Source organism: Oxyura jamaicensis, chromosome 19, assembly GCF_011077185.1.
Source record: "Oxyura jamaicensis isolate SHBP4307 breed ruddy duck chromosome 19, BPBGC_Ojam_1.0, whole genome shotgun sequence".
Classification (NCBI taxonomy): domain Eukaryota; kingdom Metazoa; phylum Chordata; class Aves; order Anseriformes; family Anatidae; genus Oxyura; species Oxyura jamaicensis.
Window position 1 is genome coordinate 2,461,859 of NC_048911.1, and position 25,902 is coordinate 2,487,760.

Genomic DNA, 25,902 nt, shown 5'->3' on the forward strand with positions numbered 1-25,902 from the left:
GGAGGATGTTTGTTGAGCTTTTCAGTTTGGGCTGGAAGTAAGTTAATGCATATTATGCAAACCATCCTCTTCCTATTTCTGAAACCCATACCTGAATCTAATTTTCATGTCTTCAAGGATTTGTTACAATCCAGAAAGCCAGAATCAATCCACAGAGATTTAATACGCTTTGGAAGTTTCCTACAAGCTCCATCAAAATCTGCCCAATGGATCTTCGGCCAGGAGTTAGGGCAAGTTTTGTGTGTCTAGCCCAATGTCTTGTTTGTCCATTGGCCAATATCCAGAGTTTTTTTTTTCCCCAAGTAATTCATTCTGCACAAGCACTACTGGAGTCTGGTAAGCAAAAATGCCCCATAAAACCACATGATCATTTTACAGCCATATGAAAAGAACACAGAGTTCTGTTCTGAGTTAAAGTCCCTAGCCCACTGCTAGCAGGAGACAATAATACTAGCTGCTTGCATCAAGGTGCCTCAACTGGAAAGAATCCCAGTTTAATCTGATGGAACAAAGCTGTCTACAGGAAGAACAAACACAAATAGGTCCTGTGACACCTGACTGAGCATCAAAACGCATATTCCATCCAGATGGCTGTCTTCTGAGACCACAAACTGGAATGGCAAACAACAAAACCCATGTTTGCAGTCAGCTCATCTGGATGAGTGCATGACAGAGTGAAATCAGATCTACAAGGCTAGATAGCGCTTAGGAGCTAGCCTTAATATTCTTTTTGAATGCATTTTAACAAAATTGAACAGTTTCACATTGCAAGTGTAAGACAACAATGAAGGGAGAGCTTATGGTTTTCTTTTTTCCTTTTTCTATAAAGAGCTTAGATAGTCTTTTCTTATTTGGACAGATGGATACCACTCCTACCCTGGAAAAAATATGTAGTGCCCTTTGTAGTTGAATCAAAGTAAAGCTGAATGGATGAAATAAGACCTGCCAAGCACAAAATATTTTGGGGCAGAGAAAACAAGTGATAGTTATGAGAGCCTGGGTTTGGATCCAGAAGAGGAGGAAGAGGGGAAGACTTGTTCTTCTGAAACATTTCAAGGCCTATACATTGCATGGCTCCTCAGTGCAAACACATTACCTTTAGTCTACCTGTCAGGATGTGGTCTGGCTGCTCAGCATTGAAATCTTGTAGTGACTCTCTGAATAAATGCACTTGCCAGGGAGTCAACGAGTACATTATTTAATAAATGTTGGTATTTGACCAAACGACATGGAAGAATTTCAGAGTTTTACTGAGCTAGGAATTTTACAGAGCTAGAATATGGTTAGGCATTACAAATGATCTGCAAAATACTCATTAATATTCTATGCTGCCCTTCACTCAATTCCTACAAAAACCATTATATTCATATATCATCCTGCAGATATGCTGATATTGTCAAAGCTGTCCACAGAATACAGCATCCTAGTTGCACCGAAGTTACTGAAATTGGAAGTGATTAAGGCCCAGTGGGATGGGGCTTTGAGCAACCTGGTCTAGTGGGAGGCATCCCTGCCCATGGTGGGGGTGGAATTAGGTAATCTATAAGGTCCCTTCCATCCCAAACCATTCTATGAAACTGGGTGTTCAGATGTCCTAGTTTCTTTAAGTCTTATAAATAGTGCTTAAAGTAACACCAGAAATAACATCAGAAGATGGCCTTGTGGCGACAGCACAGATTCAGACAATCTAGATGCAACTGCTGTCCTGTACCAGTTTCCTGAGTAAACAGCCAGTACACCGCAGTATAACGGTGTCCCAAGTTCAAATAGGGATAATATTTTTTTCTCCCTCTACTCTTTGTTAGAAAGAAATGTAATTAGGGCTTGGACAATGCTTTCTCATGCCAGTATGTAACATTCAGCTCCAACTCCCATGGGTGCTGTTAGGGTTTCCATATATTAATCATAGAGAATAACTGCTTGAGACATGACAGGCTGCTTGGCATCATCTTTTGTTACACTAGCGCAGTAGCTGATTAACTCAAAGGCACTACTTTTACTTCTAAATCGTGCCTCACTTCCATCCTAAGATCACCCCAGCAGTAAGAGCATCACTGCTCCAAAGAACTAGCTTTGCACGGAGCCTTCTTGATAGAATTAAAAGTGGAATAAGAAACTTTCAACCCTGCGGATACAGAAATAAACAGAAACAGATTTTAATATTAGATCTTCTATACCTGACAAGGAAGAGAATTCTAAAGACTTCTGAGACCCACAATACTATTTCTTTAGTCTAATGAAGGTATAAAGGTTTTCCCTTTCACGGAGAGCTTTCAATGATTACATCTCAGGGAGATCAAAAGAGACTTTGAATTTAACCAAACAATCCTTCCCCACATGGAAATGTTTTATGAATCTTCTTTTAAACATGAGTCTCTGAGAAGGTGAACAAGGAAATGATGGTCATCTGCACTAACTTTAAGTAAACCAGAAACATACAGAAGCTAATGAAACATTAAATAAATATGCCCCAATCTTTGGCTACTTAATTCCTCATAATGCTCTTCAGAAGCAAAACGTAAGGATAACAGAAATAAATCAACAGTTTTGAGAAGCTGACACTGAGACAACATTTCATGCAGATTGGTTCATCACTAGCTCCTGTTCAGTCATGAAGATCTAATCTCAGCATCTTCCGACCCTTTTCCATACCTCATTACTTTCTAATCACTTACGGCCCTTATCGAAGCAAGCTCTGAGCCTCTCAGGCTGGAACAAATCCATAAATCAAAGACAATAGCTTTTTTGCTTTCTTTAGCAACTCGTCTTTTCTTTACAATCTCATCCATCTGTTGAATTTGAAATTCACTTTGTGTATACATACTGCTAAAAAATAAAGAAACGAGGGAAAATATTTCTGGTAAAGAATATCCTGCCTGCTGACTTTGAGTCAGCGTGAGGCACTAACCCTGGCACAAATCCAGGGAACCAAGGATACCTACCACAATCCGTTATCTTGCTTGTCTTCAGCAGAGTTTCACAGTATCCCTTTATTGATATATAGTTTCTTACCCATGGGCAGACAATAGCAAGAAGGAAGGCTAACAAAATAATGAACTATTTTGATGGCTGCTTGTAGTTTTCACTGAAAATTTTGCAATGCAAATTAAGAACACATGCTTATTAACCATCAATCTGTCTGTCAACTTCTGAAGGTATTTAACAATCAATTTTGATATTTATTTATTTTCTGGATTCCAAGGAGGGCTTTTTCCTCCTAATACTTTGCAGTAAAATCATCCCTATTGGGCCACATTAGCGACTTACAGATAGATTTCTGGTCTTTAAAGAAGATTACATGAGTGATATTTGTTCTAGTAATTATATCTCCCAGATCAGCGTAGAGTGATGCATTCAAGCCCTTTAAAACAGAATGTCTCACAGGGTTTAATGGATTTAACAAGGATTGAAACAACACCCGGGAAAAGAGGATGAGAGGGCTAATGCAAGCTAAGAAGATGAGAAGGACTTCCTCCCCGTTTCAGCTAGACAAATAGAGATCATCTTCCTCCACCTTCAGCAACAAACACACGTAGGACTTGTCAATAAAACCTGCAGGAACTACAGCAGTGCAAAACGTTGAGAAGATCTAATGGGCACTTTGCTCACCTGAGTTGTTGTTCTTTTTTGTTTTTTTTATGTGCAGCTACAAGAACCAAGTTTTGTTTCAATGGAAGCAAGGCAGAACCTGTCGGTGAAATAGCTTGGGAGCTATTTTAGAGTTTTGTATGTGCAGGACTGAGAGCAGGGCAAGACAGTGGACAGGGAAGAAGAATATACATGGAGAGAGAGAGATGGGAAAACTCATTTGTAAGAACTTCCTCTACTTGAAAGAGAGGGAGCTATAAAACGAGCTGTGAAGAGCTTGCCCTGCTCTGCTTTTTTGGACGTCTTTTCCAAGCCTGGCTGGTGAACAGATAAGCACACAGCAGCACAGGGCCAGCACAGTGGAAAATTCCACAGCATCTGCACACACCTCCTCCTCTCTAACTAATAATAATAGCTCTGTGGAATGGGTAAATCACTCTAATACAGGCATATAAATACTTCCAAATTGGCATTTCCCTTCAACCCAGCCTGGTTTCGAGCTGGGTATATTACACTAGAAATGTGCCTAAAAAGAAACTCAGCCTCCGATTCAGGAGATAATTTGATATACATAAAACAAAAACATCCACCTGGATTTGAATTTGCAGACTAAAAGCACTGGGAAGCAATAGGAATCCACAAAAATAAAGATAATACAGTTCTGGAATATAGATAAATATAAGGCATATGCTGTAAATGGGTTTAAATTTCCAAGGCAACACAAAATGTACTATACCTCACCTCTGTGTTCCCTTAGCCCAGACAACTTATTGGGATTTATTTGGAGCTGTCTAACATTTTGATGACATTCAGACATCATTTATCTCCCAATGCGCAGACAAAGTCAGCAGTGTTATTTAGGAGCTAAACAGCCAAGGGATAAAAGCCAAGCTGCTGCTTAAGATCAGTCTCATTTAAAAGTATTTAGATAATCATAGATGAATTTACTCTTCAAGTTCTTTTTTGTTGTTGTTGTTGTAAGTAAAACAGACAACCAAATTAAGCCTCCTTGTAGTAATAGCAAAATAATAGCTACAAGTATTGTTCCATACCCTTGGCACACTTCAGTTCTTGTACCAGTGCGTGAGCCTCAATTATCGTTCGGTGTGAGCTACTTTGGCTGGACAGCTGCTCTGTGCCACCCCAGAAGCTGCATTCCTCCACTGGGCAAGATAATATACAGTTCAAGTACTTTATAGTTTTGAGACCTCTCTGGACAAACAACACTACAAAAGATGTGCCATGTCTTGTCCTCAGTAATTTATCTCACTGTCAACTGGTTACCATAAAATAGGACCCCAGAGCAAGTGAAGTAAGGTAAGGAAAGCCTACTTAATAGGGGGGAGGGATGCCAGAAGTATGGCTTGTCATCTCCAGCGCCAGGTTATTTGTGAGAGTCCCCTCTAAGGACTTGGAGGCAGAACAGATATATCCTGAAGTAAACCAAACTCTTAGTTATATTTTCCATCTTACATTTCCTTATATTTTTCCAAAGAAAGTCAGTAAAAAAGCTTTTTTTTTTCCTCCCCTTCTTTTTAAACTTTGTCAGCTACACAGGAAGAGAGGGAAAAAATCTTCAAGAGAATTTTATAGCATAATTTAGTAAGAAGCCATCCCACACAGACCATCTCAAGCCCAAAAGCCAAACATTGCCATGCCAGTCTTCTACAGAGCATATGAAGGATGACTTCCTTTACATGTCTTTCACTGACTCCCCTTTCCTGCTTTAAGGATAGTTTTTCAGGTCTGGTTGAGCAAAACATCCTCCTGGACAGGAGGTAAAAAAGCACAGACTGCCATGAGCTGTGACCATTGCCCGAAGGTCACCCAAGGAGTGCCAGCCTTAGCACACGCTCAAGGGACACAACTTTAGTGCAAAGTCTGAATTTAATGAAAGACTCCCTTGTCTGGGATGAGAATTTAGAGGAGTTCAACCAAAACACTAAGGAGGAAGAGATCACTTTCCCAAGCAGCATCTCTGCAGTGGGGCAGGGCCAAGCAGTAACTGGCAGGGCCAGCAGTCACATCTATCTATTTTCTCTCAGATCCAACACCCAAAGCACCTCCTGTTGTCTGAAGATGCTGCGTGTTTGGTGTGTCTGTGTGTGCAAGAGAGAAAGAACTGGAAGGTTATTAAAAAAGCAGTTAGGCTAAATAAGGGAATTCATTACGTATGCTATTTCTGTTCCTCAAATGCCTGCCTTCCTCTCTTTCCCTTGAGGTTTCTAGAGAAGCCTGACAATCAGGGCTGAGGTTTACCATCAGCTTCCGTTAGGCAAATCAACCAGGCTGGGGACAGGGGAAGCACAAGGGGAAAACAGCCCTAACAGGGACCAAATTCAGCACCAATAACATGTGTGTGTACACACTGCCAAAAATTAGTCACCATCCCATAAACCGACTTATTTTGGAGCCTCCTGCGGTCCCCGAACTACGACGTGAAGCACCATTATCCGTCAGATCTGCGGAGATGGGCACGGCTAACAGCAACTGCTTTCAGTGCTCCCACAACGCAAACGGCCTTCAGCAGGTTCACCTGTCATGGAACTGATTTCTGTGTTGTAACTGAGGTGCTAAACTGATCTTTGTTACTTGAACTAAAGACACACAAACCTGCAAAACAGAAGGCTTTCCCAAGAATAAGAGCTGACTCTGGATACAGAGCATTGGATCTGACATTTTAAAGTCTCAGCATTCAAAAAAAAAAAAAGACTTTCTCAAATATACTTTTTTTAAAAAAAACTTTTCCTTTAGGAAACACTGATTTTCCATCAGTGATTTTTATTGTATTTTCAGTCTATACATGGAGTGCAAACAGTTCTCTGCAGAACTTAAGTCCAATTCTAAATAGTAAGTTTCTACTTCCTTATTTAAAAAAAAAAAAAAAAAAAATCTCACAAAACCCCATGCCATTATTTCAAGGGCAGGCTAGCTTCCAGTGCATTGCCATTCATCCTGGTTGTCCCCTAAGTGCCAGGATCGGTCACTACACCAAGACAGAGAAAGGAAGAATTAGAGCCACACATGCTATAGGGAATGCAGATCTTTCCCTGGTTAGAAATGGTGGGGGCTTGCTGATATTTGCAAACTGCAGCCATCAGGGCATGAGGGTAGCTTGTATGAAATGGTTTCCACAGTAATCTCTAAAAAAAAAAAAAAAATCTGTTCTCCAGCTGTGAGATGCCTATGAACTGTAATCATGTATGTCTTCATCAAGCAGTTGTGAGACATCATCAAATCAAACTCGCTGTAACCAGGGGATTAAATTAAATTATACATCTCCTCGTGATTGCAGAGTCATTTAAATAAGCCCCTGACCCACAGCAAACATCACCAGTGTAGCCACAAACATGAAGTGAGATTTAGGAGCTTCCACGGCACCTGGGGCTTGAGGGCCTTCACGAGTTACAAATGCCAGTTAGCTTGGCGCTGTTGTACCTTCTTTGGGTATTAATGTTTCAGGGAAATATTACATCCCTGACGGAAAAGGAGACCTGCCCAAAGTGGTGGACCTGGGACCTGAACTGCCTGCTGCCTGTCCTCGTTCAGCAGACACCCACTTCTCCCCCACGCACCACACAAAATCCCACCGGCAAAGCTCTCCAGGAAACCTCTACCCATTTCTGAAGTCTCCAGCCAAACCTGCAGACTCAGGAGCGCATCACCTGAGGAACGGTGGCACAAAGGAAAAGCAGAGGAACAACCCCTGCCTCCGGGTGGGAGCGCAGGGCCTCACAGGGGCCCAGACAGCCCCTCAGACTCCCAGACAAGCTGTGGGGCAGGCATGCCACGGGGGAAGACGGGCTTCATACAAACACGGCTTCTTATCAGCCAGAACTCACACCACAGGGCTCGTCTGCATTCCTGTCCTCCTTGGCACCTCTCATCTCTGGGTCCCCAACTCACCAAGGCTGCCTCCTCCTCCTCCTCCTCTGCCTGAGCCACGGTAACAGCTGGCAGGAAGGCCCAAGCCCAGCCACTCAGGAGTCCACTGCTAACAATTAACAGATGCTGCTTCCAATTCCTAAAGACCACTTGAGACTAAGCAGGAGGGACTCAGTAATTGTCTGAGGCTGGATCTATATCAAGAAAAGCCAAAGTTTGGAGGATAAAGACTGCTTTGCCTCTCAATATGTTTTACTTCCCTGCAAAGCCCATTGGATGCACAAGACAAGCTTTGTACTCAAGTGTAATCAGCTAAAACAAAGAATTGACAAAAGTTTGCTAGGATGGTTCGTGACAATCCTCCTACACTAAGGATTTCTAAATTAGTATTTTGAAGCCTAGTATACAAGCATTCTAATCAAAGTACTTTAAGCTCCTAATTCCCAAACCTATGTATTTCAGAAGAAAGAAATAATTGTAAAAACAAGGCTTTTCCCATTAAGGAGTCCAAAATTTCAGTCTCTTGAGCCTGGATTTTTTTCTTTTTTCAGAAGAAGCACTGCTTATTGCATGGGTTTGGGAACTGTCACACAGAACATTAAAGAAAAAACTGCAGTCTTTGTGGATTTTTTTTTTTAGTACAACCATAGAAAAAAAAAACAACTTTGCCTACCTCTTCGTCTCTTTCTGACTGGTTTCCCATATCCCGCAGTCATTCCCCAGGACATCCAAAGCCAACAGGTCAGGGAATGCACCGAGCTCGAGCTGGGGGCAGATAAATTAGGCAGGTCTCAGCCCAAGCTGCCCCAGCTGGGGCTCCATGGAGCAGAGCTGCCCCCCAGAGCCACCAGGGGCTCTGACAGGCTCCAGGAAAGCCCTTTCTGAAATGGTCTCACACCACAGAAGGAACAACTAATTTCTCCCACCTGAGAGGATTCTCAGGCTGCATGCCCTTGCTAGGAGTCCATTTCAGAGCTGAGGTTTACAGGATAAACCATTCAGCCTAAGAGGAGTTGTCAAAAACGCAGCTAAATGGCAAACACATGTAAGTCCCAGGCCTTTCCTCAAGCCCCACTTGTTCTTTTTTTAGCCTCAGGAGAAAAGCACATTCCTCTGCATAATTTATTTCTTCAACAGAATTATGCAGAAAACTGCAACTAAATTGCTTTTCCTGATTAAAACCAGAGCATTTTATATTCTCCCTTTCCTCCACCCCCATTTCTGGATTGTTTTTCTTTCTTTTTTTTTTTTTTTTTTTTTTTTAATCCTATAGCCTCCTCTCCCTAGATCTAGCCCTTTAATTCTACCCAGAAAGAAAGCAAAGCTCCTTCAGCTCCTACCTCCCACAGCACATCCCCAGGCATGAGCAGAGTGTTTCCTTCCCCCCCCCAGCACCATCCCCTAAAATAGGGGCCCAGGCAGCCCAAGGACTGGTGTTGCCGTGGGTCCTTGTGGTTTGGGGGGGCTTGCTGAGGTGAAGGAGGTTTTTGGATGGAAGGGGGGGCATATTTTATTTCAGACAACAAAATTGCTTTCTGAATGGGCTTACGTTTTCAGAACAGGGTTAGAAGGCCTACAGGTAGGAATTTACAGGGCTGAAAACCCAGCTTTGTACCAGGAGCTGAAGAGCACAGGTGCTAGCACATGCGCTTGTGTAACAACAGAGCCAGGTGCAACTGTTAACAAATCATGAGGGCTAACATCAGGGCAAGAAGGACTTGCTTTTAGAACAAGCTTTCTCCCTTTGAGTGGGAGAGTAATTTTAGCAAACCTGGAAAAGAGAGGGGATCGGTAGTATGGGAGAGCAGTTTCACCTCCCTGTGAACTCATTTCCTCGTGCAGCAGTGATGTGGTTTTATTTGCATTTAGTTCGGGATGAACGTATTGGCTCAGCTCTCCAAAGCCCTTCCTATAGAGACCTGTTTCAGTCCAGAGGTTGGTTATAAACATTTGTGTGCCCATTACCATGCTCTTAACAGAAATAAAAAAATGGAAGGATTTTCACTTTTGTTTAAAATCTTTGCCTGGTAGGAGGAACCTGATGTAACGAATCAGTGCTGAGCCATGCGTTATGGATCCTGCCTGCACCAGAGAAATTAGGGCTACGGCAGGTCAATACAGGCACGTGCGGCATTATTTGACAGGCTGTATTTTCAAAGCAGTGGGGCTGCAGCTTTCTGGAGGGCTGTGCTTCCCACTGCAGGACATTTAGCAACACTCCGGGAAACAAAAATACCATTGGTGCAGCTCTGCGGGGATCTCTGCATCATCACTGTAACAGCATGGCCACCTCCCTCCTCAGTCTTACCTTTATTAATCACGAGCGTAGTTCTGGGTCACACTCCAGATGAAGAAGGCTAGAAGATGTGGGATGGGGGGCAGCTGGGGGCTGTTGCTTAGCCATTAAATCCTCCTTGTCAGCTGACATAGGTTTTATTTTTTAATTAGTGGAAAAAGATAACACTGCTGGTCTCCTTGCCGCCTCTCTCCCATCCCAGCTTTTCCCATAGACCACAGAAACTGCCTATCTAGCTGTGGTGTCTGTAGTGTTCCCTGCTTTAACCCAGAATTAAGGAATGTCCCTCAGCTTGGTGTTATGGGGTTACAATACCCCCCAAAAGCACTCTAAGGGCAGAGCGAGTCCCTTTCCTGTAACGGCAGCCAGGTGCTAGCGAATGGAAAGCAGGACAGTGAGTTCAGGCAAAAGGTGCAGCAAACCTGAAGCAAGTTTTGTTTGAATACCCACATGCACACCCCAGCCTCTCAATGCTCAGCCCAAACTCTCTCAAAGAGTCGGGGAGAAAAAGGAGTGTGGCTTTAACGCTTGTCCAAAGCCTTGTTCTGGCAAAGGGAAAGCGCCCTTGGAAAACACACATCCAGGAGCTGCCCGTTGGTGCACCAACCCAAACGCTGTTGCAGAGCTGACCTTGCACATGTCCATCCCAGCTCTGCACATGGGCTAACACCCCTCAGGGCTGACGTGAGCTTAAGGCTGCTTCTGGGGCTAATTCCTCTGCCCTGCTCTGACTGAGCACGACCAAGGCCCAGGCCCAGCATCCCGAGCATCCCTGGGCCTAAACTCCGGGATCGGCAGATGGGCAACTCACCGCTTCCCACACCTCTGCATGCTCAGGGCTGCTCGTTTTATGTTTTATCAGTTCTGGCTGAACTACGCACTTGGTTTCCTCCTGCTTATCATCCATGGCCCTGCTAATAGGACACATCAGCTATTATAAACCCATCGCTGCAGAGGCTATTGACACATCTAATGTGTCAGAAACACGAGCTTCTTTCCCAACAACAGATCGTTAGCTCACTGATGCTGCCTTTCTTGCTCAAATCCATTAATCATTGATCTTCAGCTTAAAACTTCAAATGAACTATTTTCTCTAATTTGGCCTATTTTTTGCTTACCATTGACTTTGCTTATGACAGCACTACGTGGTCTTGCAGGGCTGTTGGAACATCCTGGAAGGAAAGAAATTACTTTCTCATGAGAAAGGTGTGTATATTAAGGGGGCAATTTTTGGCTAACACCTTGGATGAATTATAAATTGTGCAAAAATTTTGAATTTTTCCAGATCAGTGACCTTTTTGGTTAATTCCTAAGTTAGTACATATAATGGCTCCACAAATCCCAGAGAACAGGATTTAGTGCTTTTATTTGCAAATGAGTCAGTACTATTAGGCCAGCTTTATTTCTGATGATACCCCCGTAAGGTGTTCTCTGAAAACAGGGAGCCCAAATCATCTCAGGAGCTCCTGTTCTGTTCTGTACTGTACCTTGGGAAAAGGTGTTCTGTTCCCCGCTTCCCACTCGGCATTGCATTATTGCAAGCAATAGCCTTTTGAGAGCAGTGATTAAATGCACAGGTTGAACAAGTCTGTACATATTGTGCTTTACATTCCAGCTGATTACATTAAATATTCCAGACTCGCGGGGTCCTCTCAGTATACGCAATGTTCCGCTGAGCAGACTCTCATCATCAATATTTAAAGGTTTTTTCATATCAAGCTGCTACCAGCCCTATTTGATATGTAGTAATGGGAACGATGTACCACATTGCAATAGGTTTTACCCTTTCACCAACGTGTTCTGTAACTACAACCATATTTTCTTGCTCTTCCTGAGCCCACCTCATTAAAAAATCCGATGTTACGGTACACGCACCTACGCTAATCCCAGCAATCACACGTCCTGCTGCTATAAGGCAAGTGACCCCTTGGTTTGATGTGAAGAAACTACACATCCTTTCGTCCCTTTGCCTCAGGGCTTCTCTGCTTTGATCTCACACTGGTCACAGCACGCTCTAAAGCTCCTAAGCGCTTCCCAGAGCCCTTCCTGCTCAAGAAGTGAAGCTTTGGGTCTCATGTCTTCCAAGCTGTATGCTGGTTATGGGAAATAGGCCTCCCGGACCCACGTTTCCAAGCATTTCTTCCAGATTTTTTTTCAAAGGAATGGGTTGCACGGTCTGTGAGGGATGGTTCAGCCCTGTGCAGCCTCTCCCCTGGGCCTAGCCCCAGCCCGGCCACTCGAAGGGAAGGGTGCCTCTCCACAGACACTAATAACCGAACTTACAGCAGTAATAAAACATGATATGCTCTGTTAGATCTTTCATTCGAAATAAAAGCCTGTGACACAGAGATATCATTATCATTTTCATCTCATCAGAAGTAAATATCACATTTGTGGGTAAATATAATAGATCAAAATGGATGCTGCTTAGCAAAGGAATCCGTATAAATACAAACAGTGGAGATTAAAGGGCTAGCAACAATGGTCTTTGCTGCTGAGGCTCCAGCAGCACCCTGTGTGCATCTCCAGCAACACATTTACAAGAAAGATTTTAAAACTAAACGTATGATATTACTCCTTCTCCCCTGTCAATAATCTGGTAGCCCTAGGCATACATGCCAATGGAAAAGCAGGCTGGAGTTCAAAAGATGTGGCACACAAAAAAGTAGCAGGGATAATTTTCACCTGATATCACATCATCAGAAACTGCTACACAAAATTATTGTGAATTATGGGGGCCTGCTGTGCATTTGATTTCCCACAGCTGCTACCACAGCAGTCACTTTCCTGAAAATTAAGTGCATGTTTCATCTGCTCACAGGAAGGGAAGAGGCGAAAAAGGTAAAGAAAAAAAAAAATCATGACGAAGAAACCACTCCTGTGCCATTCTGTGAAGCCACAGCCTGTTTTGTGGCTGAACGCAGGGCCAGGCAGCAGGGACACGCGGCGCGGTGGCACTGTGCGAGGTGGGCTGTGCCAGCGAGAAGTGGCGCCAGAGCAGGCCTACCAGGGCTGTGTCCAGCAACCACAATATGCTCACTCCATTTACATTCCCTGCAACTCACTTCCGTCTCTTATCTCCAGCAAGGGACACTACACAAAGCAGATTATTCCAGCTTCTCTTCTCCAAGGCAGGCAGCAGCAGTAAAAGCCCTTGCAATTGCCAGGAGCTGTGCAATAGTGTAATTAGGGTCTCCAAGCCTGCTGGAAACGAGGGACCGTGGGGGAGTGAGGGGAGGGTGTTCCTTACGTTCCTGCTTGGGAAGCTGCAGCACAAAGCTCCGTCCTAAGCGCTCGCTGTGCGATCACCACGCCTGCTCCGAATGCCCCCATGTGTCAGGTTGGCGCCGCTTCCCCTCCGTGAGGTGACAGGGCACGGTACCGCACCGAGCCTGGGCAGAAAGGGACGGCACAAATGTATTTCCCTCCTGCACCCCTCATCGTTCTGCTCCACCAAATGTTGACCAGAAAAGCCACGTGGTATTTCATTCCATTTTACTAGCATGGAAACAAAGATACTTCAGTCACCCTTTTGAGTCCCGAGATCACCAAGTGCTTCTCTGAGTGCTAATTAAATTTCACAACCTCCTTGAGCAGCCGGTCAATCCAATCTGACATTGCTGTAGCTTTGTTTCCTATGGAAATGAAGCAGAGGTGACCGTGCTGGCTGGCTGGGTGTGCATCTGCTTGCTCTCCCCCCGAGGTGCACAGGAACATTGGCCTACTTAGAGCAGGTTTCACAGGGGTGGTGCACTCCTCTAGGGATCTCCCAAAGGTTTAGTAGCCCCAAAGCACCACTTCAGGGTGCAGATGGAAAAGGTTGCGTTGTGAGCTCATCAAGCAATACAGGCAGGAAATGCCTCATCCATGGAAAAGCTTCAGCAAAACCTTGTAATTTCGTGGGCAGTGAACTGAGAGAGAAATATCTGGATGAAACTGGCTCACAGAGCAAATTGTTTATGGACCAGAGGGCCATGGGCTACGCTACTGAAGGGCCTTCCACCAGCTCCCATAAGCAATGCTAAGCCCAGATCTAGGCCCCGAGTCCAGAAGCCCTGGCATTTCCTCCAGCAAGGTGATGCCTTGGACCTCATTGCCTGTGATACACAAAGACAAGGTTGCCACTTTGATCCTTGCTTTGCTCCCAGCACCACAGGATCCACTGCGCGTAAAATCAGGAGTATTAAAAATGTCTTCACTGGGCTTCCTTCTGTGTCTGGACATTTTTTTCTTAGGAAGCTAATTTTGACCCTAGGCCTTGAATTTTTAGTCTTTTCTTTTGAAAAGGAGATTGGTATGGGTCCTTAGAGTAAAAAGCGGTAATAGTGTTTCTCTCAAAGAGGACTTTTTATAAGGTAGAATGAATATGGATCCTTAGAAAAAGTGAAGAAAAAGCACTGTGATTCCTGGGGCAATTTTGTCCACACAGATGGCCTTCTTCAGATCTTCCCAGGAACTCCTCTGGCTTTTTGGGTTTTCATACATGAGGCCCGATAGGTCAGGGTTCCTCCGAGGTAAGACAGAAGACCTACAGCTGCCACCTGATTTTCATCAGCACAAGAGGCAGGTCCTCTACAACACCAAGGCAAAGAAGAAAACTCTGGGAGTCAATCTAATGATAAATTTACTTTAGTATCAAGCTGGTATTTAAGACAGATTCAGAGTTATTCTGTGGGAGTCAGCTGAACAGGGACTGAATTCTTAGTATAATATTGAAAAGAACTGAGATTTGGGATGAATTAGGAGTATCAACTGCAGTTAGATAAGAATAGAAAGTCACTACGTGCAAACACGTAGTACCTCTTTAATACAGCATGCAGTCAACTATGAATTTTTTGCTTGTCTGAAAGAACAAAAACAGTTTGAGAGGCAGAGGTAGGGACTTCTGTGATCTGCTTGCTACTGTGGGGGAGACAGAGTGGGATGAGAAAAGGTAAGGAAAAGGGATTTGCTTTAATTCAAAACATCTTGAACCATTAAAGCTTGGCCCTGCCTTGGTAATAATAATGGAAGAAACACCCCTTGGCAATAAGCATCTATTTTCTGTAGAGATTTCCATTCCAAAAAGCCATCTTCCATCACTAATACATCTGGCCCACAATAAAATAAAAATAAATATACCTCAACAGTTTTCTCTCCTCGCTTTGTTCTCTGTAACCTGCCACTTAACTTCTTGTCCCCAGAAGTGGGCTGTCATTGCTCATTTGTGCACAGCCAGAGATCTCCGGGCACGACACGGCCCTACATCAGCTGGAACCGTTCAGCGGGAACAGCCATATTAGTCGCGGCATTATTCGAAATGCAGCAGAAGCAAACACAGAAATAACACTGAGAAGAAAAGCACAGAATCATTAAGGGAGGAGAAGGGGGGCTGCATTTCTCTGGCTTCTAAGACAGTATTGCCAACAATAGAGGAAAAGGGATTATCTTTTTTTCTTCCAAGGTTGGGAGTCCTGTTTCAGGTTTCATATAATAAGAATGGTACGGCGCAGACAGCAATAATAACCTGCTCTGAAAGCCGCTTGCTGCACAATGGCAAATTGCTCATGGGCAGTGATGGCAAAATTTAATCCCTGCTCTGCTTAGAATGCAACCCGCATAGCCACTCAAGACAACATAATAGCACTTTTGTAGCTCTCTGCTACAAACATCACTTTGAAAAGGATACAGCTGTGGAGGGGGGTCTCCACATGCGTCATTTTTGGCTGGCTCCCAAGCCAGCAGAGCCTCAGCCACACTGTGCTCCCTCACACAGCTCTGCCAGCTACTCCGTAGTCACGCCTGGGGAAGGGAGAGGAAATGGATGGAGCCGTGTGAGCAGTAAATTCAAGATAAAATTAACTTGCTTGGCCAGGTGAGCAGGTTAGGAATTCATTTGCTGAAGAACTGGGAGGAGAGAAAACTGGGAGACGGCTCCAGTCAGGAATTTCATTTATAATCCAAAAGTCATTCTGTGGACATGCGTAAGTCTCTCAAGTCCCCAGTACACCGAGTGTCAGCCATTTCTTCATCAGATGCTGCCCCTATTTACGGTGTCGTATCACGGAGGGAAGGGAACCTCCTTGTCCACTGTCCCGCAGCTCCTCAGGTGTGTTCCTCCAGCTCACCCCTTCCCAAGCCGTGCACAGCCTATGCCTGGGAACGCGCCTTGCCGGTACAGGTTGTGTCGTGTCACCGTCCCCCCACACTTAGTCCCCACACTGCTAATGTGCAACTCTTGCTTGGAAAAGCCAGTTCTGCTGTTACACAGGAGCCAAAGCGCTCAGGAAGAAAAGGAAACGGCTCTGCAGACAAGATCCCTGACCGGACTAGGGTTAGCACCAGCTATTTCTCTGCCCACCTTCCCTCCACCATTTCCCTAAGCTACCAGTCGCTGCTCACAGCTGCTGAGTAAATCGAGTAAGGGGCCAAAGGAGATCAAAGCACAGCCTGCCTCCTCTTGCCACGATGCTGGTCCTGCTCAGCCGTCAGGTGTGTGTCAGGAAGGAACGGGGACGGTGCTCTCCACCTGGGGTGGCACCGCGAGCAGCTGAGAGCAGTATGTTTACTACTGACCCAAGCAGATTCAGAAGAGGACATCCGAGTCGCTTCCGCTCTAGGAGCACAGTTGCTGCTGGAGGGATGCAGGAGGCAGGGCTGGAAGAGCACAGCTTTTGTAGTCAGCTACAGACCAGGAGTAAGAATCCTCTAGCAGCCTGCTGCTGACTGCTTGTGAACACACCACGAAGGATCACTCAGAATTAGTTTACGGATAAATCCAAGAAAACTGTAAGCTTCTTGCAGATCACTCAAATAGGGATAAAGTGGCAGTATTTGTCAAATGATATCACTTGGGCCTCTGGATGCAAATAATTGTAGAAAGAATTGCCTTTGGATGGTCTGTTTCTTACAACAAACCACTGAGGTTTACCCTCCCTTGCTGGCCCAAATAAAGATGCAGGATTTTGAGTGAATTGCCTAGCAATTCTGGCATAAACTGCACTGCTTCCTCCTTCCTCCCCACCTCACCGCATTACTGATGGTAACAAGGGAGTTATTATCAATCAAGGCAAGCTACATTGTGATCTGTGCCACAGAAATCCATTTCAGATTGGAGGATAAAGTGTGATTATATTTACACTTCCTTGACACAATTCAGGCAGCAAAATAACAGCCTTCTAGAGACATTTTTCTTCTTCATATTTAGATTTGTCAGTATTGCGGAGCTGTGTGAGAAGGGAGGGAATTATTATAGCAGCTGGGACTCACTGATATGGTTTAGTTGCCTTACAAATGAAGATGTTCCGTTTATTGTGTTGTCTTCCCATCTTTTTCATCTCCAAGTTCCTTGAATACTGTCCAGAACATCCTCCAGATTGATGAGATCGCATTTCAATCAATACAGCTCTATGTAAATCTATTTTTGCTTTTGACACATTCCATAAATTATTTCTACTTATAAACTTAATTGGACTGTATTCATCACAGGAGATAGGATTTCTAACTCATGCAGCTGTTTATAAATTAAATTTGCAATTAATGAAGAAAGTATGAGATTAAGCACTTCATACTTCCCCAATCTGAATTTGAAAGGGATATAATTATGTTTTATACGGTCAGACAGTGCTTTGGCATTTTCCTGTTGAAGTTAAAAGCTCCAAAAATCCCAGCAATGCAGAAGCTGGCTTGGCCAGTGTGGTGATTCCTGGCGAGACCACTGGGTGTGATCTGCTGGTGGGAACAAATAACATCCCTTATAACCAAAGTCTCATTTCCAGTAGAAAACCAGATGTTCTCCTCTCCTTCCAACATCAGCCATGATTTTGAGGCTGTTCATCCCACCCATAACAGCCAGGAAGCCTCCGTTCTTGTTTTCCATTGGTGCCTGCCGTAGTGTCCTAGGAACAGTCAGAAAAATCCCCAAAGCTTTGCTCTAGTGTGAAATACAACCTCCTCTGAGATATTTACATCATCTCCCTCTTTTTAAGAATCATATTACAACTTTTACCGCATTTCCTGGGCTGCTACAAAGTATTTCAGGGAAAGGTCATCTCTTCAGATTCACAGGGACAGTTTACAGATCAGAAGCCATCCAGAGAACGATTCAGTATTCTCCTCACAGCCCTGCGCTACATAGCAGGAGAGCTGTGAAAAGGTGAGTTAACCAAAAGCATCAATAGCAATTTTTGAGGAACAATCATGTAGAATTACTGTTCAAACTTGATAATATACCATAATACACAGAGTCCGTCTGCAGGGTAGCACATGGGAAGTGGCAAAAAATGAAAGCTCTTTCCTTTCTCTTAGAACTGGAATTCAAGACCTCTTCATTGGCCAATTTTCTCATACCTGCAATTTTTATTCTCTCTCATGTAGTGCGTAGCTCTTCCCCACCCTCAGCAGCCTGCCCGAGGCAAAGCTGTGTGCCTCTCCATTTCAGTTTTTCTCTCTTTTGCCTTCACCACTTAAACTGTGAATTCAAAACTACGGAGTGCAATTAGAAACAACAAATCCTTGCTCTGTCATTTAGCTACAGGCACAGAAAACTCAGGAGCAAACATAAATATTGAAAAAAAAGACCTGGCAGCCTGATTCCAGTGTAGTCACTGCTCACAGCTCCAGGTGACCAAGGCCTCCCCTAAGGACTTATGGACAAGTAAGAATCGGGACCTCCATTCTGTGGCATATTAGCTGCGAAAGGAGGTTTATAATGCCAGTCAGTAGAAATGCTTTAAATTCCTCCATGTATCCATCCAGTAAAAATCCAGGTATATTGCTGCAAGCTTCCTCAAGTAACGCAGCTAATAAGATTCGAGTGTGTCTATGTACGTGTGCTACCTTGTGCTTCAGAAGGGCTCCATGGCTAGTAACAGACTGGAAATGCGACGGACATGGGTCTTGGGAACAGTACCAGTTGAAATCTGTCCCTGCACAACACCAAACCCCGCGCAACTGAGCAACTGCGTGGTGCTTTTGGGAAGGAGTGGGGTTCTGGTGCAGGAACAAGAAAGGTTTAATAAAGAGCAGTGACTGCTGGAGGGAGTACTGAGCGTGAGAAGCTAGGAGTCAGTAAACAAACACAGGGTTAAAGAGGAAGGTTAAGTGGAGGCTAAATAAAATCCTAGAAAGGGGGTGAACCAGCAGCTGAATACTGGTGGAAACAGAAGCGCTGAGCAGTAACAGCGTGTGCACTCACACACATGTCTTCAGGGAGGCCTCTCCACTGCTTTCTTTCTCCCTTTCTCCATTTTAAACCCAGAGAAGGGCCCACACACTTAGTGCTACACATGTCCAAGGCACACTGCAGGGTTTTGCAAATCCATGAGAGAGAGAACACCTGGACAGGCTGATGGGAGAAGTAAAAAGCAGCTGAAAAAAAAAATTATGAGCTTCTTTTCTTGAAAAGTTAGACTGAAAGGTTTGATATGTGAGCACGAACACTTTTTGGCTGGATTGCCTCAAACCAAGGAACCCTCCTGACAGGCCTTGGAGGCGAGATGGAGATTGTTGAGCTTATCCACTCCCTCATCAGCCACCTGTGAGACGGCACCCATGGCAGCACCACGCTGACCACCAGGATCAAGCTAACACGCGGTGCAACTTCAGCGCCCCTCGCGTGCGGCCCATGCCAGACAGACGCAGAGCGCTGTGCCAAGCCAGGACCACCGAGCCACCTTTCCAATCTTCTTCTGACTTCAGCAGGCCATCTATGAGAGGAATGGCTTACTCCCTGAGGTCTGGCTTGGAGGTCAGTGTGTTTTGGAAGAGTACTGACGTTGATAATGAAGTACTTCGCAAGCCGCAGCATGCTCACTCCGTGCTCTACCACCATATGGTTAAATTTTCCCCTCCATCAGATATAATAAATATTGTTTACAAATTCTTAGGCATGCCTCCCTAGTAAAATCCACTAAACCCACAACAAATATACTTATCATGGCATTAATTTGGTTAGAGATTTTCTCAGAGTATTGACAGCCATATCTAATTTCTAAGGATTTATTTTTATTTCAAAATATATTAGATCTATTTTTTCTTTACCCACTACAATTCCCTTATAATTGTGTTTCTTCTGAAGGCACCAGGGCAGCTGCTTTACAACCATCCATTGTCAGACTATATCCTCTCCAAAATATCCTTCAATAATTAGTATTTTATATTTATTCACAAGTAAGAACTTAAACTTTCCAACACAGATCTGCAAAGCCCTAAGTTCATTCTTCCTACAACTGAACATTGACATTTCATGGTTCAAACAGCATTCCCTTCTGGGAGATTATCTGCTACCATGGTCTAGATATTAATATCTGCAGTCTGGGAAGTAGGCTTTAATAATCTTAAATATAAATTTTAATATAAATTCTCTCACTCATACCTATCCCTTCTTAAAAATGAAGCCAAGCAGACACCTGAAAAGCAGGGTCTTCTATTTATATTCGGTACCATTTCTTGATGCATTTCCCTTCTCAGTCAATCAACTGGCCTCTGTAAACTACAAAAAATCTGGACTAGTAGTGACCTAAGTGTTCTGCTCAGAGATTCAGATGCCCACATTTCCCTCGACATATGAATGATGCCTGGCTATTACAGGCAAGGCCCTGTTCCACCCCAGTAGTTTCAGCCTGTCAGTATAGACACATCATGGCCAATGCATGCCGACATGACACGGATCTAATCCATGCAATTAGCAGCATCTCTTCCCTACTTACTTAGAGCCACAGATTCATCCTCACTTCTTTTTCTATGGAGAAATACTGCCGTAAAAGACTGCCATCAGTGAGCAGCTGCTCAGGGCCATGACAGAAGCACCCCCATCTCAGCCATAAGGAAAAGATTCCCATCACATTTATTCTGTTAGAGCTCTGAGCATCCTGGGAAGTGTGAAGTGTTTGTGACGATGAGTGAACTCAGGAAAGGAGTTTCCTTCTGTTTGCTTTTCTCTCGATGGGACCTGTTTTTGGGCTATGACAAACTCCATTCTGAAGATGTGTGAGTTCTTACAATTGAGTTAAAATGTGTGCAGCACCAAGTAGGAGAGAAATAACCAAACCAGAAAGCAAGCACCCTCTGACATCTGGTCTTACCCGAGGTGCTCTCAGATTGCATCGTGCTTCCTGCACCAGACTCTGTTCTTGCTTCTCAGATACATAAATAAACTTTGGAGGAGAGGGAGAGAATCTCATTCCCCAATTGCAGCGGCAGAATCTATCCAATAAAACAAAACAGCACCTGAATTCATCTTCACACGCCCTTCACCCTCCCCTAACAACACAGCAGCTAACTGAGACTCAGTAAATCTTCCACTAATAAATCCAACCAGTTCCGTGGTATGAATCTTCCTGAAAAGGAGGACAGAGGTTTCATCTGAGCAAAGGAATAGTTCCTGGTCATCTGCTCAGTCCGTCAGCAGCCTAACTGTTAGTTGACCCAGGTGCATGCCTCTCATACCAAAAGCTGATGTCTCTCCAAAGAAGATTTCAAATATTTCCAAGCATGGAGAGGAGTCTCAGCAGAACTTAGCAACAGAGTTGTTAATTCTTCATACGCTCCTAATGATGAAAACTTTTCTTCACTTACGGTATTCAGTCACTGGGTTTCCAAGGTCACATATTCAGGGCCAAAATTGCAGCTGACATGAAAGACCACCACTGTATTGGTTTACACCACTTCAAAATGATGGCCGTAGCCTTGATTTTTCCAAGCCACGCTCTCTGCCTTTTCAGCTGCTTTGGACAAGGATTTTCCGTAGAGCCAGTGCTTTCCAGTGACAGGAAATGCTCTTCATGTGGTTGAAGAGCTTGTCACTCCAAGTATGTTATTAACCGAACCACAGAGCAAACTGCAACCTCAGAACAACGGCTACAACCTTCTGTGTGTTCGCACAGCTCCTAGCACTGTGGAGGCCTGGTCTGTGCCTCAGCCCGCCTGATATTCCTGGAATGATAATTAATAACAACGTCTCCACAAACAGCAACAAGTGTACAAAACTTTGATTCTGGTGAAAACATTCCTCTGAACAAACCCTGCAGGCTCTGCTCTATCATCTGCACTGCTTCTGTGTCTCTGAGCCAGGGGCCACTGCAGGAATTCAGTGCTGCTCTGTGTCTGACTGATGCAATCATCAATAACTGCAACACAGCCTTCACTAATGTGCTCAATCACTGTTATGTTTGGAAGAGGAGGTCAGTGAAACATCCTGCATATAAACATGGTAACTTCCCAACCATGGATATGTATTTCTCCTTCCTCTTATATTCTCTCTGTGGCTTATCTGTTCACATCTGCTGAATACAACATACCCTTGATTCTGTCCACAGCCTCAAAGCTTTGATGTGGCTTCTGCTCCACTCCAGGAATTTTACAAATAAATTGTGCTGGATTTGTTTTAAAGAAAGCATTTGTTTGTTTTCAAATCATGTACTTGGCTAAACGAAAAGGATCTAGCTCTGTGTTTTATCCCAGGCTGTTTGGGTTCCAATAATCGTTTGCTGCTGTACATTTGAAGATTACAGGGACAAGGGAACGGCGAGAGCTGCAGTGAGCCCTTCTTCCAGCTCCACATCACCTGTGCCTATAGAAATCCTTGATCCTCTCCTCAGACCTGGGCAGAAGGACGCTCTCTCCTTTTCTAACACCTCCCACACGCATGTCTACGTCTCAACCTAGTTTCAGCCAAAGCACAAGTGTACACGTTCCCTGAGCAGCACAGCTCATCTGCCTTTTTCTTGGTGGCCACTTTAGAAGAGGAGTTGTGCCTTGAAAGCATCCCCCCATTCTCTGTGGACTTTGAAGGGAATTTGAACAGTTAATTCAAGATTACAATGCTATAGTAATTTGGGGCATATTAATTATTTTCCCAATATTTTCCCTTATTATTTTTATCTGTAGAATTAACATGGATCTGATTATATCTGGCATATATTTGCATCTATACACCCTGCCCCATTAAGTCCAGAATCTCCATCCTGGCACTGACTGGAGAGCTGGTCAGAAAGACACCCAGATGCTCTACCTCTTTACAAAGCTGCCTGGATCACAGGTGTCCATTAACACCTGGACCAAGCTTCTTCTTTATACCTCAGTTTACCCAACACAAAATGGGGACAAAGATACCAAAACCGATGTCTGATTTAAAGATCCTGCTCTCTGCAAGACTCAGGTGTTAGTACGGGCAGTAACGTAACAGGCACAAGGAGCAGAAAGAGATTGGAAATCAAGGATTTCAAATGGCTGATCGGAAGCTGTTCAGACAGCAGATGAGAAAGAATGAGAGCTTCTAAAATCTAAAAGCTCGGACCCACAGCCTTTGAGAACAAAGATACTGCCTGATACAGGGGCAGAAAGTCATGTAGCAAAGAATAACCTTGCAAATAGCACCATCATAATCAAAAAGATGTTTGTGAACAGACAGAACAAAACCACTGCAGTTTACGGATACCTGCCACATTTGGTGCCGGGGTATTTGCTTCTGTAACCCCAAGTTGTGTCAGGGTCAGGAAATAAAGCTCACAGACTGGGCACACACTGACCATAGCACACCTGTTGCAAAAAGGAAGCCCAGTTTTGTTTTAAGCTGTAGTAACAGTAACCAGCATGTCTCCTAATTTCCCCTGTGCTTCAGCAATGGAACTGGCTCCTCCATGTGAACAGCAGGACAACAATTATTTTTAGTGGCAAAAAATTAATGTGATGCTCTCTCTTCTTGATAACTTCCTGTCCATGCAAATTTAGTCCCCATCAGGACTACAGCTCCTACTACCCTGGAACATACTGAGCATAGGGCAGTGTCATTCTGACAGAAGGACGCTCACCAGCAAGGTCCTTAAAACAGCATTTACTTGTGTCATTAGGCTGACAAAACCAAGGTGACAGAGCCCAAGCTTGGTAGAAACAACGCTGCTACTTCATACCCACAACAACACCGCTGCAACAGCATCAACGTGTACACTATGGATTATCAATCCTGCAACAGCAGAACTGGCATCTCTCTTAATCAGCTGCTAAATTATTCTTAGCTAGTCCCTAAATTAAATATTTAAACAGACAACCCTACAGAGAATGCTTTACAAGTGGTTTTATGAGATCTTAAGGGCCTGATCTGCAGCACTCCAGAGAAGCAAGGGTTTCTGTTTGGCTCTGGCCAAGCCTGGGGCAGCTCAGCACCTCTGGAGGCAACGACTCCAGAGCCTCTTTCCACCACAGCAAGGGGGCGGGAAGGGACAGGAGCCAACCTGCTCCGCTGGATGATGCCACTGGGAAAAGCTGACCCTTTTTGACCACCTGTATTTAAAGCAGGGCCAGGAACTAATAAGGATGCTGGTCTGAAGATGTTCCCTTAGCCACTTAACTTCCTGACCTTGTGCAAATCGCCTGACTAAGCACCATCTATAGCTATAAAAGAGGACACAAAACACGGCCTGGGTGATATATTTGAAGGCATTATGCATGATGGGTGTCTGAAATCTGCTCCCAAGCCATTTCAATACAAGCCATAATGTGAAAAAAAAAAGCTGCTAGTGGCAGCCAGAGTAATTCTGTGTACCTAGAAATTTCCAAAGGCACCTAGTATTGACCTACTGCGAACATCCTCCCAGAGCATAAACACACGATCAAGTAAGAGGGAAAACGCACATCTGCTGAGGTGCACAAATCTCCTCTGGAGGATGCAGTACAGACCTTTCACTGACCCACATGTGGATAAGCTCTGCCATATTACTCTGATGTCTTGAATAAATCCCCTTCTGGAATATCACTGCATATACAACAAATAAAGGTGGTGTTATTTAGCTGCTTTGCCTTTCCCCAAATTATTCTGTGCCCAGCTACATGTAGCAGACTGTACTGAAAAGATATGGACTGACCTTGCCATAACCCTTTTTTGTTGCTGTCAGTGTATTTGAATCCCTTGTCTAGTATTACTAGTCTTTCTATTTCTCTTGTAAACCCCATCCAAGGTCAGGGCTTCCTTGTGCTCCACGTGTGGGCCAGTTCTGTCCCCTTGGTTATCTCTGCTCTGCACGTGTACGCCCACAGATCACAGGCACTGCCTTCGGTGGTCAGCAGGTGCTGGTCTTACGCAGGCTTTGAGCCTCCATCCAAGTCCCCAGTTTGGTTTACAGGTTGCACTCGCCTCTCTGCTCCCACCTGTGCCCTTGGCCTGCCCTTGCCGCCTCCTCGTCTGCCAGGCAGGGCTCACGACATGCATGTCGGGGGGAAACATGCTGTTCAGATGAGTTTGGTGTCCAGTCAGTCCCCACAGACAATGCCTGAGAGAAGGATGTATTTCAACCTCTGTTTAGCGCCTGGGAAATCAGGGCACAAAGAAATGGACTCGCATCAGGTCAAACAGGAGCACGGAAGGTGGGCCTGGATTTGAATCCTACCTGAGACACCACAGCCCCAGAAATCTCCTTCTGTTTTACTGCATCTCTTTCAGTCTGAATGCCATTCTCTTCACCTGTTTTTCTTTGTAAATAACAGCTGTAATTATTTTACAGTATTAAATACACTTCGAAATAGAAATGCAATAACAAATGATTACTATATTGCTTGCTTCCCCCTTCAGTGCACAGGAGTTCCTAGTTTCACAGCGATCACAAAAGCACTACCTCTAGTGTCACAGACAATACCAAGCGTTGCTGGCAACCAATTTTAAAGCAAAATACAACTTCATAAAATGTTTACGTTACCCATACAGAAAAAGTTTTCCTTTAAAAGAGAGACAGACTCAATCCCCCAGTGCTCACGCACCTGTGGAGTGGAAAGTTTTCTGGATTGCTCTTGAGCGCCAGGAATTCTTTTACTCACTTATATTTCGGCGCCTTTCATCTCAACTTCTTTCTGAAGTTGATCATCCCTGTGGAGCCTAAATGAGAGATGACAGAGAACCCATGGGGAAAATAAGGCTGATGAAATGCGAAGGAGCGTTATTTATGCTGAGCCTGTGTGCAAAGTGCATTTCAAACTTCCTTAATTTTTCAGTACTAACCAAAGTCAGAGAGGAGGGGGCAAGCCGATATTTGCATTTAATATTTCTGAGTATCTTGTGTTTTTCTTTCTCCCTTAGCCCAGTGAGGCACAGTTTGTTGTTTGTCTGTCTGTCTTTCTTTTCTTTCTTTCTTTCTTTCTTTCTTTCTTTCTTTCTTTCTTTCTTT

The 25,902-nt window shown here is 44.3% G+C and overlaps 2 long non-coding RNA genes across 2 annotated transcripts in view; both read right to left on the bottom strand.

The window, feature by feature from the left end:
• The window catches only part of LOC118176341, a 258,610-nt gene that overhangs the window by 161,077 nt on the left and 71,631 nt on the right, over positions 1 to 25,902 (bottom strand). The gene's annotated exons all lie outside the window — the stretch shown is intronic.
• LOC118176345 lies at positions 7,659 to 8,685 on the bottom strand. The gene is made up of 3 exons (XR_004755356.1): positions 8,400 to 8,685; positions 8,147 to 8,238; positions 7,659 to 7,785 (listed from the first exon to the last, which is right to left on the bottom strand). It is a non-coding gene; the product is annotated as an uncharacterized LOC118176345 (long non-coding RNA).